General features: G+C 43.1%; 1 long non-coding RNA gene across 1 annotated transcript; it reads left to right on the top strand.

The window, feature by feature from the left end:
* The first annotated feature begins 980 nt into the window (after window positions 1-980).
* Window positions 981-8,207, top strand: LOC309585332. The gene is made up of 3 exons (XR_014227289.1): window positions 981-1,073; window positions 6,168-6,415; window positions 8,100-8,207. It is a non-coding gene; the product is annotated as an uncharacterized lncRNA (long non-coding RNA).
* The last annotated feature ends 1,101 nt before the right edge of the window (window positions 8,208-9,308 follow it).

Below are 9,308 nucleotides of genomic sequence, written 5' to 3'. Positions count from 1 at the left end.
TACACAGTAAATAAAAGACAAAACATACAGGGAAATAGAATTATAAATAGCTTTCTGTACTCCTTTTTAATACATGTACTACTTAGAGACTCAAAGACTCTGGAAGTTGTAAAAATGAATACCATCCTCCAGTCACATGAAGTGTGATTTCCCAATCTGCAAATCTTCCCCACGGTGCAGAAAACATCCTGGAACAGGGAGAATTGTGAGGAGGCTGCATCATTGATAAGTCTGCAGCTGATACTGTTACACAAAAAATACCCGCTTCCCAGCGAGCCGGGTCAAATGGTGAGGGGTGCTGTAACTTCTTCAGTGAGAAAACGTGGACCACTCAGAGTTCACCCTGATCTACAGAAACAGTTTAGCTGCGATATTGTCCACAGTCTGGTATCCAGCTGCAATACCTGGGAAACCCACCATCCAAAAGCAATGCCTTAATCCTTGGTCACACTTGACCTGGTATCCGGGTCCAAGCTGATACCGCTGCTCTAGCTTCAGGGTGGTGCCTTTCTTGCAAGGCTGTTTCTGGAGCATGGCCCCTGCAGACAACTGGGGCCATGTGCCAGCCACAGCATGGCAAGCCCTGCTTCTTTGAGGGTGAAGAGCGAACAGATTAAATGAAGACCATTCTTCAGAAGCAGGATCACAGAACAGCCCTTAAATTCATCAGGGTTTTTTCAAATACAGGAAAATGCTTTCTGACTCACTGACAGAACTGGCATGATTTGTTGGCTTGTTTTATTAATGTTTTCCCAGACAGAGTCATGTAGACTCAGGTCTTGAAATCATCAGTGGTATTGGGTGTGCAAGAAATGGAAAATTGAGTCTTGCTTTGTAATTGTACTTTGAATTTAAAATTAACCTTGCTCATTATATTGGTTTAGGAAGCAACATTTGCAGCAGCTGCTGCCTATCTATAAAAGCATGCATTTTTTCCCCTTTCTTTTCAGACTGAAAGGAAAGCAACAAATCCAAAAGCCAATAGACTGAAAATATCTGATGGGTGTGATGAAAGAGATGAAGTGGGACAGATGACACACTAATGTTTGAGTTTTGCTCAAAAATGTTTAATGGTGAGTAGTACCACATTTCTTCTTCATGTTCTGTGCCTTTCCATCCACACCTCTATCAAGCCTCTCTCCTCCCAGTTCTTGTTTTGTTGCAGCATGTAAAGCCCAGGTCCTGTTGAGATGGGTAATGGCTTACATCTGCACCTCTGTGACAGGGCTGGAGGACCAGCATACCCTATACAGCTCTTAGGAACTTAGCAAAAGTAATGGTCTTTTGAAAGCTCAAGAGCTTTTGCAGCACTGAGACTTGAACTAGTTTTAGAAACATTGCCTGAGCTGAACTGCATCCCAGCCCTTGCAGGCAGGGCAGGACTATAAACTGTCAGCACACCACAGAGGGCTGGGTCAAGGATGGACTCTGTGACTTCAGCAGTGCCACTGTGGCACAGGCAGGAGCACAGCAAACTTCCTTTTCCTTTCTTCAGTACTAACTGTGCCTTCATCACCAGATGAACCAGAATTAGCTGTACCCAGACAGCCTGAGGAGAGAAGGAAAGGGCTGTGGATGTCACTCTATATTTGCTAACAGGAGTAACCTAGTACTGAAGGGAGGGCACTGAGTCAGGAGAGGTCAATCCCACAGTGCTGCATTTACTGTGCTGTCCTCTCCAGAACAGGTGCTGTTGGTCTCAGGGCTTGCCTTTCTGGTTAAACATTCTCCATAGTACAAACTCTCCCAGCTCACATCTGCTAGTGTTTCTGCATTTGGGATAGTTGCTGTTTCCCTGGAAGTGGTGAGTAGAGGACTGTTTTAGTTTCTGCCAAGGGCCGCTGTCATCTAGACAGTTTAACCAGAGCTTATGGAAATACTTTTAGCTAAAACAAATACTGGAGTCACACCTTTACAGAGTTTGAAACTATATATGGATGTGGTTTATCAAGCAATTCAGGCTGATTTGAACCAGGATTAGTGCTGAAAAAGAGACATTCTGGCCCCTCCCTCTTCTGTCAATTCTCATTTCTGCTCTAAGCTGTAGCAGCAAGTTCATTGGGCTGCAAACAATGCTCTCAAAAGCCAAGTGACAGCTTCCTGCTGGATGAGTGAGCTGAACTGGCTGAGCATTCCAGGTACTAGTGTGAAAGACTGAAAAGCAAGGGTGGACAGGACAGGTCTTTCCCTTTTAGTGAAACACGGCTTTAGATTAGTTTAAGAAGCTCAGGAAATATGGACCATCAAAATTTACAGTGTTGAGACTAGAGGGCTGACTAATGGCAGAACTTGGTTAAAATCTCTTCTGTGGCAAGCTAGGCAGAGATTCACACCAACCAGAATCTAATACACCTAGCCTAGCATGTACATATCAGATATAAACTCTCTATTACTCTCTCTCCATTTTTGCCAAAATATTCTGGACTAAAGTAAAACTGAAAAGTAAATAAAAGCAAAACATGAGAAGTACAGAAGTTGCTGCAACAGAGTACCTAACCCCTGTCATCTGTCCTGACTCTAGCTGTAAACACACATGCACTCTCACACACCAACTACCCTCCAAACAGGAGATGTCAGCCTTGGTCACATTTGTTGATCAGTTGCCAGCAGTCTCCCGATCAAAACACATGGACTAAGGCTTTGAACTGTGGCTATCATCCAGAAGAGCACCTGCTCCTCTCTGCCTCAACCCTGTAGTTATGTTAGCTGCTACATGCTTAGTTTTGTTTACAGTTTCCCACTAACCTCTAACCATGCTTCTTTTACAAGCCAGTTTAGGTAAGCTGAACAGAGCATTTACTAAGCTGGCAGAATTAGACTCCCTCTTGCAATCAATCTAAAGGGACTCTGTCAGAACTGGACATACAGGGCTCTCCAGGAAACCATACCAGAACATGGGCTGGCTTTAGAAAGAGTGGCTTATTTTCCAGGTGCCTTGTTTACCTTGACTACAGATAAACGAGGGCCTCCCATTCCCAAGACTCTCTGCATCATGGTGAGTAACGAAGAGGACTTGTCATTGCCTCCAGCTGCCATTTAAAACTGTCTCTGCTCCCTGCAGAAAGCAGTGTAGATGTGTCGCAAAGGTGAATGCTGTTTTCTAGTCTGATTGTTTCAACACTTAATTATTCCATTCCCACTCCTCAAAGTGTTTTATTACTTGGTTTGTTGGAGCTGGCAATCACAGGTAGGCTTCAGGGAGCAGAGGTTAGGAGGAGCACATTTGGTTTCTCAGATTTGAAACTGTCTCTGTAATTTGATGGACTAAAAGCTGGAAGGAAGGACTATGCTATTTATGATACAGCTTGTGGAACTTGTTCCTTGTGCAAGAACATCATCCTTTTTTTGACCCTAGACTCTAATTTCAGTCCTTGGCATCTGAACACTGCACCTTCGATCAACATCTACTAGTAAATAATATTCCCAACCATTTGACAAGGTCAAAACCCACTCATTTCACACATCTCCTTCTTTTTCACATTCCCATTCTACCTTTATCACCAGTCTCCTTCCATATAATTAATAGAAATAGCAGGAGATGACAGAGAACATTGAATAAAGTCTCCCTTACTTATGGCTTACACTGCAGCCCTCCTCCCTCCACAGGGGCATCCAGGCCAGTCCCTTTGTCATGTCAACTACTGCATCTCTGCCCATCAGGAATACGACAGTGCTCTTCCTGGCTAATGCTGAGAAATGTGAGGAGATAACATGTCATCTGAACTTGCCTTTTCCATAATACTATGGCTGTGGCTTTAAATACTTTTTACTGTATAACATGATTTAGCCAACATTTCTCATCAACTGTGGGACTGATTCAAACACTAATAAGAGGAAGGACATCCTCACAATTAAGCATGTGTCAGATGAAAACTAAGTGGCAGAGGATGTTTAATAACCTTGCACCACACCCTGCCTGATGGCAACAGAGCACTCAAGAAATCCCTGTTGTTGGCAGTGGTAATGAAGGCCTTGCCTGAATTACGAACATGACACAGTGTGTCTCCAGCTGGGATTTTTAAGTGTTGGGGAGCACCCTCTGGTCCACAGTAGGAAGTCTTTTGCTTGGGCATACACAGGAAACACTTGTACCAAGCAGAGGAGGCAGAAATCAGTTTCTCTCTTGGTGTGAAAGACTGCTCTTGGACAATGTTTACATTGAGCAATTCCAGCCCAATTTCTTAGTTGTCTTGTTTCACAATATAGCCAAAATCACTTACACTACAAGATTTCCATACTTCATTTCATTTTCTAGATTTGAAAAAGACAAATGAATTGACTTGGCAGATAAATTTTAAAACTGGAAGTTGCAGAAAAAGAATACAAACAGCTCCTTGTTACAACTGAAATTACTGTATTTGCACCTGATCCTACTGCTTCCCAAAATTGTCATTAGCACTGTTTGCACACTTTACTTTTTGAGGTTAACCTCAGCACAGGCAGAGAAATGTAAGCCCCTGAGTTGGCTGTGATTAGGTCTGCAGATCAGTTTCTCCAAGCTACAAATGGAAATTGGCTTTAGTTCATGCAAAATGTGGCTCTGGGCCTGGTGGATGTTAATAATAAGGTTGCAGTGGCATAACAGTCTTCGTACCTGCTGTGTATGCGTGGATGCAGGGCTGTAAATTCCTGTTAGGGAAGGTGGCCTTCTGTAGATACAAAAATGCTGCTAGCAAGGATTTTCTTGCTATTTTCTAAGTCCGTGAGAGACTTTTCTCTCTTACAGAAGAGGTAGCAGGGTATGTAAACAACCAAGCCACCTGCAACCTTGAAAAGTCTTGTTTATGGTATAGTAGAAAAATATTTTGACAATGGATGTTTTAGGATTTTAGCCAATCACCCCAAGGGGTGGCTGATCCTTTGTCCAATTAGACTATGAAAAAAAAAGTCTATAAAACAGTTTGTAAAATATTTAAATCAATCAGTCTTGCTGCACAATTCCTGCCTGCTGGATCTTCTCTCCTCCTCCTCCCTATGGCTGCGGGACACGGTGATATACCCTAGGGCCCAGGCCTGCGGTAATAGCCTTCCTTCACCCTGCCCGGGTGGCAGGGAGGGGCCTGACTGAGCGCTGCAGGGGGCCTGGCCAGGTTGTTCCTGTACACCTCCCACATCGTGGCTTCGGCAGGAAAACCCAGGCACCCTAGCAGAAGGGTGTCATTTTGCCTCCCCCTCTCCAGAGGTCAGGTGTTGGGAAACACTGCCTGTGGGAGCCCCGCCATCCTCTTGGCCCTTGTTCTTGGCAGGTGCAGGGCGGGGGAAGGTTGCCATATTGCCTTTGTCTGGGGTCCGCCATCTTGTTTGTGTTCCTGAGGGTGAATACATTTTTGTGGGTAAAACACCCTGTCTCTTTGTATACTTTTTGTATTCATTTTGTTGTTATTGTGCGTTTCTTATTCCATTGCTTTTTGCATTGAGAAAATTGTTATCTCAGCCCATAGCCTCTGCTTTTGTCCCTCCCTTACTGGTAGTTTTGGGGATAAGGGAGTGGTTTATTTGGGTTTAATTTCTTGTTGGTGTTAAACCACAACAACTTCTGTCTGTAATGCAAAGGCACACTGAAGTCAGGACTATGCTGTGGTATTGCTATGTAGATGTGTAAAAAGGACTTGTGGTTCCAGATTGATAGTGGATTACAGGAGTTTTTTCTACTAGATTTTGAAACTAATTCTTCTAACAACAAAAACAATTTGGATATTACTTAACTTACCAGTCAAAGTAACAGTTGGCAGAAGTTTCTCTTAGGAGATTATGGAAAATTTCTGCCAAAGATTGTGTTTTTCCATTGGAGAAAACTTTTCTTTTGGAGATTTCATTGAAACAACATCCTAAAAACAATGTGCATCAGAGATGACAATGATAAATATTTGCTGAAAAGTGGCTTCTAGCAATTTTATATAAATTGGCTTCACTTCTGGAAATGAAAAGGTATAGTCCAATGAACACTGAAAGAGTCAGAAATGCTCCCCTTAGTGCTTAATGCAGTTGTACAAATACACATGAACATCAAACTTGAGTTTAGTGAGATCCCTTTGTAATTATGAAGTCTGCTCTTGAGCTCACTGGTGGAATGTGAAAAATGCTTTAAGTCTAGCACACCATAAAGAAAAACATAAAACAGTTGCACCTCTATTCTCTTCACCAGATGCCATTTTTGGTATTTACAGGTATATCCATGGGAAATTCAGAGATCATATCCACACTGCACAGCTGAATTTTGCTGGAGTTGGGTACATGGTTGAAGTGATGGTAGAAAGAGGCCCTGGGACCATCATGTTTATCTAACAACCACCCCATGCATTCGCTTTGACCTGTGCTCTCCTTCCGTGCAACGCCTGGCTCACCTGGTGCCACAGACAGCATTTCATGAGTGATGTGGCATTCTTCCCTGCAGTGAGTAATTTAAAGCAGAAAGGTGGGTCTGGTAAGGGAATTGTGAAAATACTATGCTAGCACGGAAGACTGAATGTTTAAATAACTGAACATCCTTACTGAAGAAGAATGTATAAAAAAAGCCAGAATTTCTCCCTGGCATGCTTTTCTTTGGTGGCTGTGGGAGTTCTGTAGCACTTTCCTAGCCATGATAGTAAGAAATAGGACAACTGCATGGTGCTAAGTCACAGCTGGGGAAGTAGTTCTTCCTGTAACTCTGCTTCACCTTCTGCTGAAAAATATTCTCCCTGTTTTGCTTAGTACGAACCCACAGTATGTCTTGGAGAATGAATGGCAAATGGGAAGTCACATGGTACCTTTGTATTCATCCATTAATATCTGTCCTGTAGACCCAAATTCACACCAATAGATGAGGTTCCTTTCTGTATTTTCCTGGGATGGTAGCAGTAAAGTGCTTTGCAAAACACTTCTTATCCAGGTGTTATTACCTGGGATAAAAAGGCCTGGAGATCCTCCTCTTCCCAGTAGCACTTGCAAGCTTTGGACCTTGATTCAGTTCTTGAAGCCTACATGGAAACTGTGTTAATCCATCAGTTTAAACATTCATGCAGCTCCTTTCTGAACCTCTGTAAGCAGATTGATACTTCAGGTGAGGCCTTAAGTTTCCTCTGAAACCAGTACTGGTACTTGACTACCAGGTCTAGCAACTGCAAGTGATATTTCCTTCTGACCGAGCAAATGAGGAAATTTAGCCCATCCTATCTGATGCTAATTTGGTTACGGTGACTCACGTCCTTCAATGTTTTCCAGGTTAATTGTTACAACATTCTCCAGCTGCCAACATAAAATGCAGGGGTCTGTAGAAAATTTTCATTTGAAGTGTTCTAGTTGTAGAGGATGGTGGCTAATTTCTTAAGTATAACCAAATCTGAGTCTAGTCCTAGCTATCAGGCGTTATTGGGAAACACCTCTAAAGAAATATCTTTCCTGCTTCTTCTGCAGAGATATACCTTAGGAATGATGAAATAATCCATACTATAGGCTTAGGAAAGTAGGACTTTCCAAACCAACTCACCTGGACCTGACCCTGGCTTTCATACGCACTGACACATTGCCTTTGGCACAAAATTCCAGACTTGTACCCTTTATTTTTCCAGTAATAGAAGTTTTGGCTTAGCAGTAATTGAGTACAGTCAGCACTCTGCAGAGTATTTTTTTTCTCACACTTGCAACCAATAGAAAGACCTAAAAATGATGCAAAGCTATAGTGCTTTGTAGGTAAATTTAGTGATAGCAGGATTCACTGCTGACCTTCTCTTTGCGCTCCTTTTGCTTAGCTGATTGCTACATCTATTTTGACTTGTAAGCAGTCTTGTGTAGGGGGTCTGAAATTGAGGCTGATTCATCTTTCATGGGAAATAGACTAGTCAAACTATACTTCTTAGTGGCCAGGCTAAAAAAGTAGATTTTGCAATGCAATGAGCAACACAAAAAGTGAAGCACAAGATGACTCAAAGAGTCATATGCATGCCGTCTTTTAACATCAGCAGTCTAACCCCTCTAACGCCAAGAGCCCTCCCCTCTCTCCCACGTTTCTCTGGCAGCAGTTTTCTTGAAAAGTACAACTTCAGCCTCCCCTCCCTGTGCACCACATGCTGATGTCTCACTTAGTCCTTACTCATGCAAATTCCAACCCTCTCCCACAGCCCTCCAGCTTCAATTGCTGAGGTGCAGCAGAAGCATCCTGACAATATTTCCAACGTGTAGCCCAGAGCTTCTCCAGGTGTGTTACACTCAACTGTGACCATGCCTGACTCCATAGGGAAGAGACCTCACCGAGCTGCACTCTGAATCCTGCAGATCCAACAGAGTGTGGATTCATGAGCCTGGACACAGAGCCACCAGAAATGCATTGCACCATTGCAGCAGGTGCTACATTTCTGCAGGAGAAGTATGTGTGGGCTCAGGCTGTCAGCATCTCTTTGCCAAGAAATCCATGTGAGATGTGCAGCATGTTCAAGCATTCGCTCCTGTGTGAGACCCCTTATCACCCTGCTCTGAATTCTTCTTAGTTTTCCTCTCTGCCTAGGGTATGTGAGTGCATATTGGCAGTGTAAGTGTCCTAGGCTTGGTGTCAGCAGGAGCCAGAGTTTGGGCAAGATGGTCCAGGTTTGCCTTCTCTCGGGACAGGCCAGTGAATTTTAAGATACATCCAACTGACTCAGCAACATAATTGCTTTCTGAAAAATGATCTTTAAATATGCATGTGCTGGATCTGGACCTCACCCAAAGTAGTCTGGGTAGTGCAAAAATGCTAGGTCAGCTTCTTTAATGCAAAACCGAACCAGGTCCACTGAGATCCTCATCTGGCTTTGAGGCAGCATAGCTGATGGGTCCCACTGTTCCATACAGAGGAATACCATCAGTTCTCTTCTATATACCGCTCATCTGACTTCTGAAGACCCAAATACTTTAACCTGCAAAGTCTGAGTGGGTTGGCTGTAACCCTTTTGGAAAGCAAGTACCTTAGGAGCTGTTGAAAACTGATTTTCTTTCTCTTTTCCACCCATTACCTTGTCTTCTGAGTCAGACAGTGCCTGAAAAGAAACAGGAATGAACTTTCGATGTCTTTTTGTGTGTGTGTGTGACCCAGTGGACTGAGCTTAACAAATAAAAAATCAAATGGAAATAAATTTTAATATTTTGCAGAGTGCTTTCAGGCCACCTTCAAAGATGTACTGCTCCATCTCCTCAGACTTAGCCAACAGCATGCTTCATTTACGTTCTTTAGAGTTACAACTTGGGCATTACTCCCCATTTCATTGGCAAAGCTGGAATAGTGATGCAACTCAAATCGAGGCACCTGTTTTAAACAACGATGCTGCAACACAGCATCTCTGCAGTAAAAAGGTTGC

The sequence above is a fragment of the Coloeus monedula genome (genome assembly GCF_965178545.1).
Source record: "Coloeus monedula genome assembly, chromosome: Z".
Classification (NCBI taxonomy): domain Eukaryota; kingdom Metazoa; phylum Chordata; class Aves; order Passeriformes; family Corvidae; genus Coloeus; species Coloeus monedula.
Note: the sequence above shows the minus strand (reverse complement) of the source record. Positions and strands in the feature narration are given on the sequence as shown.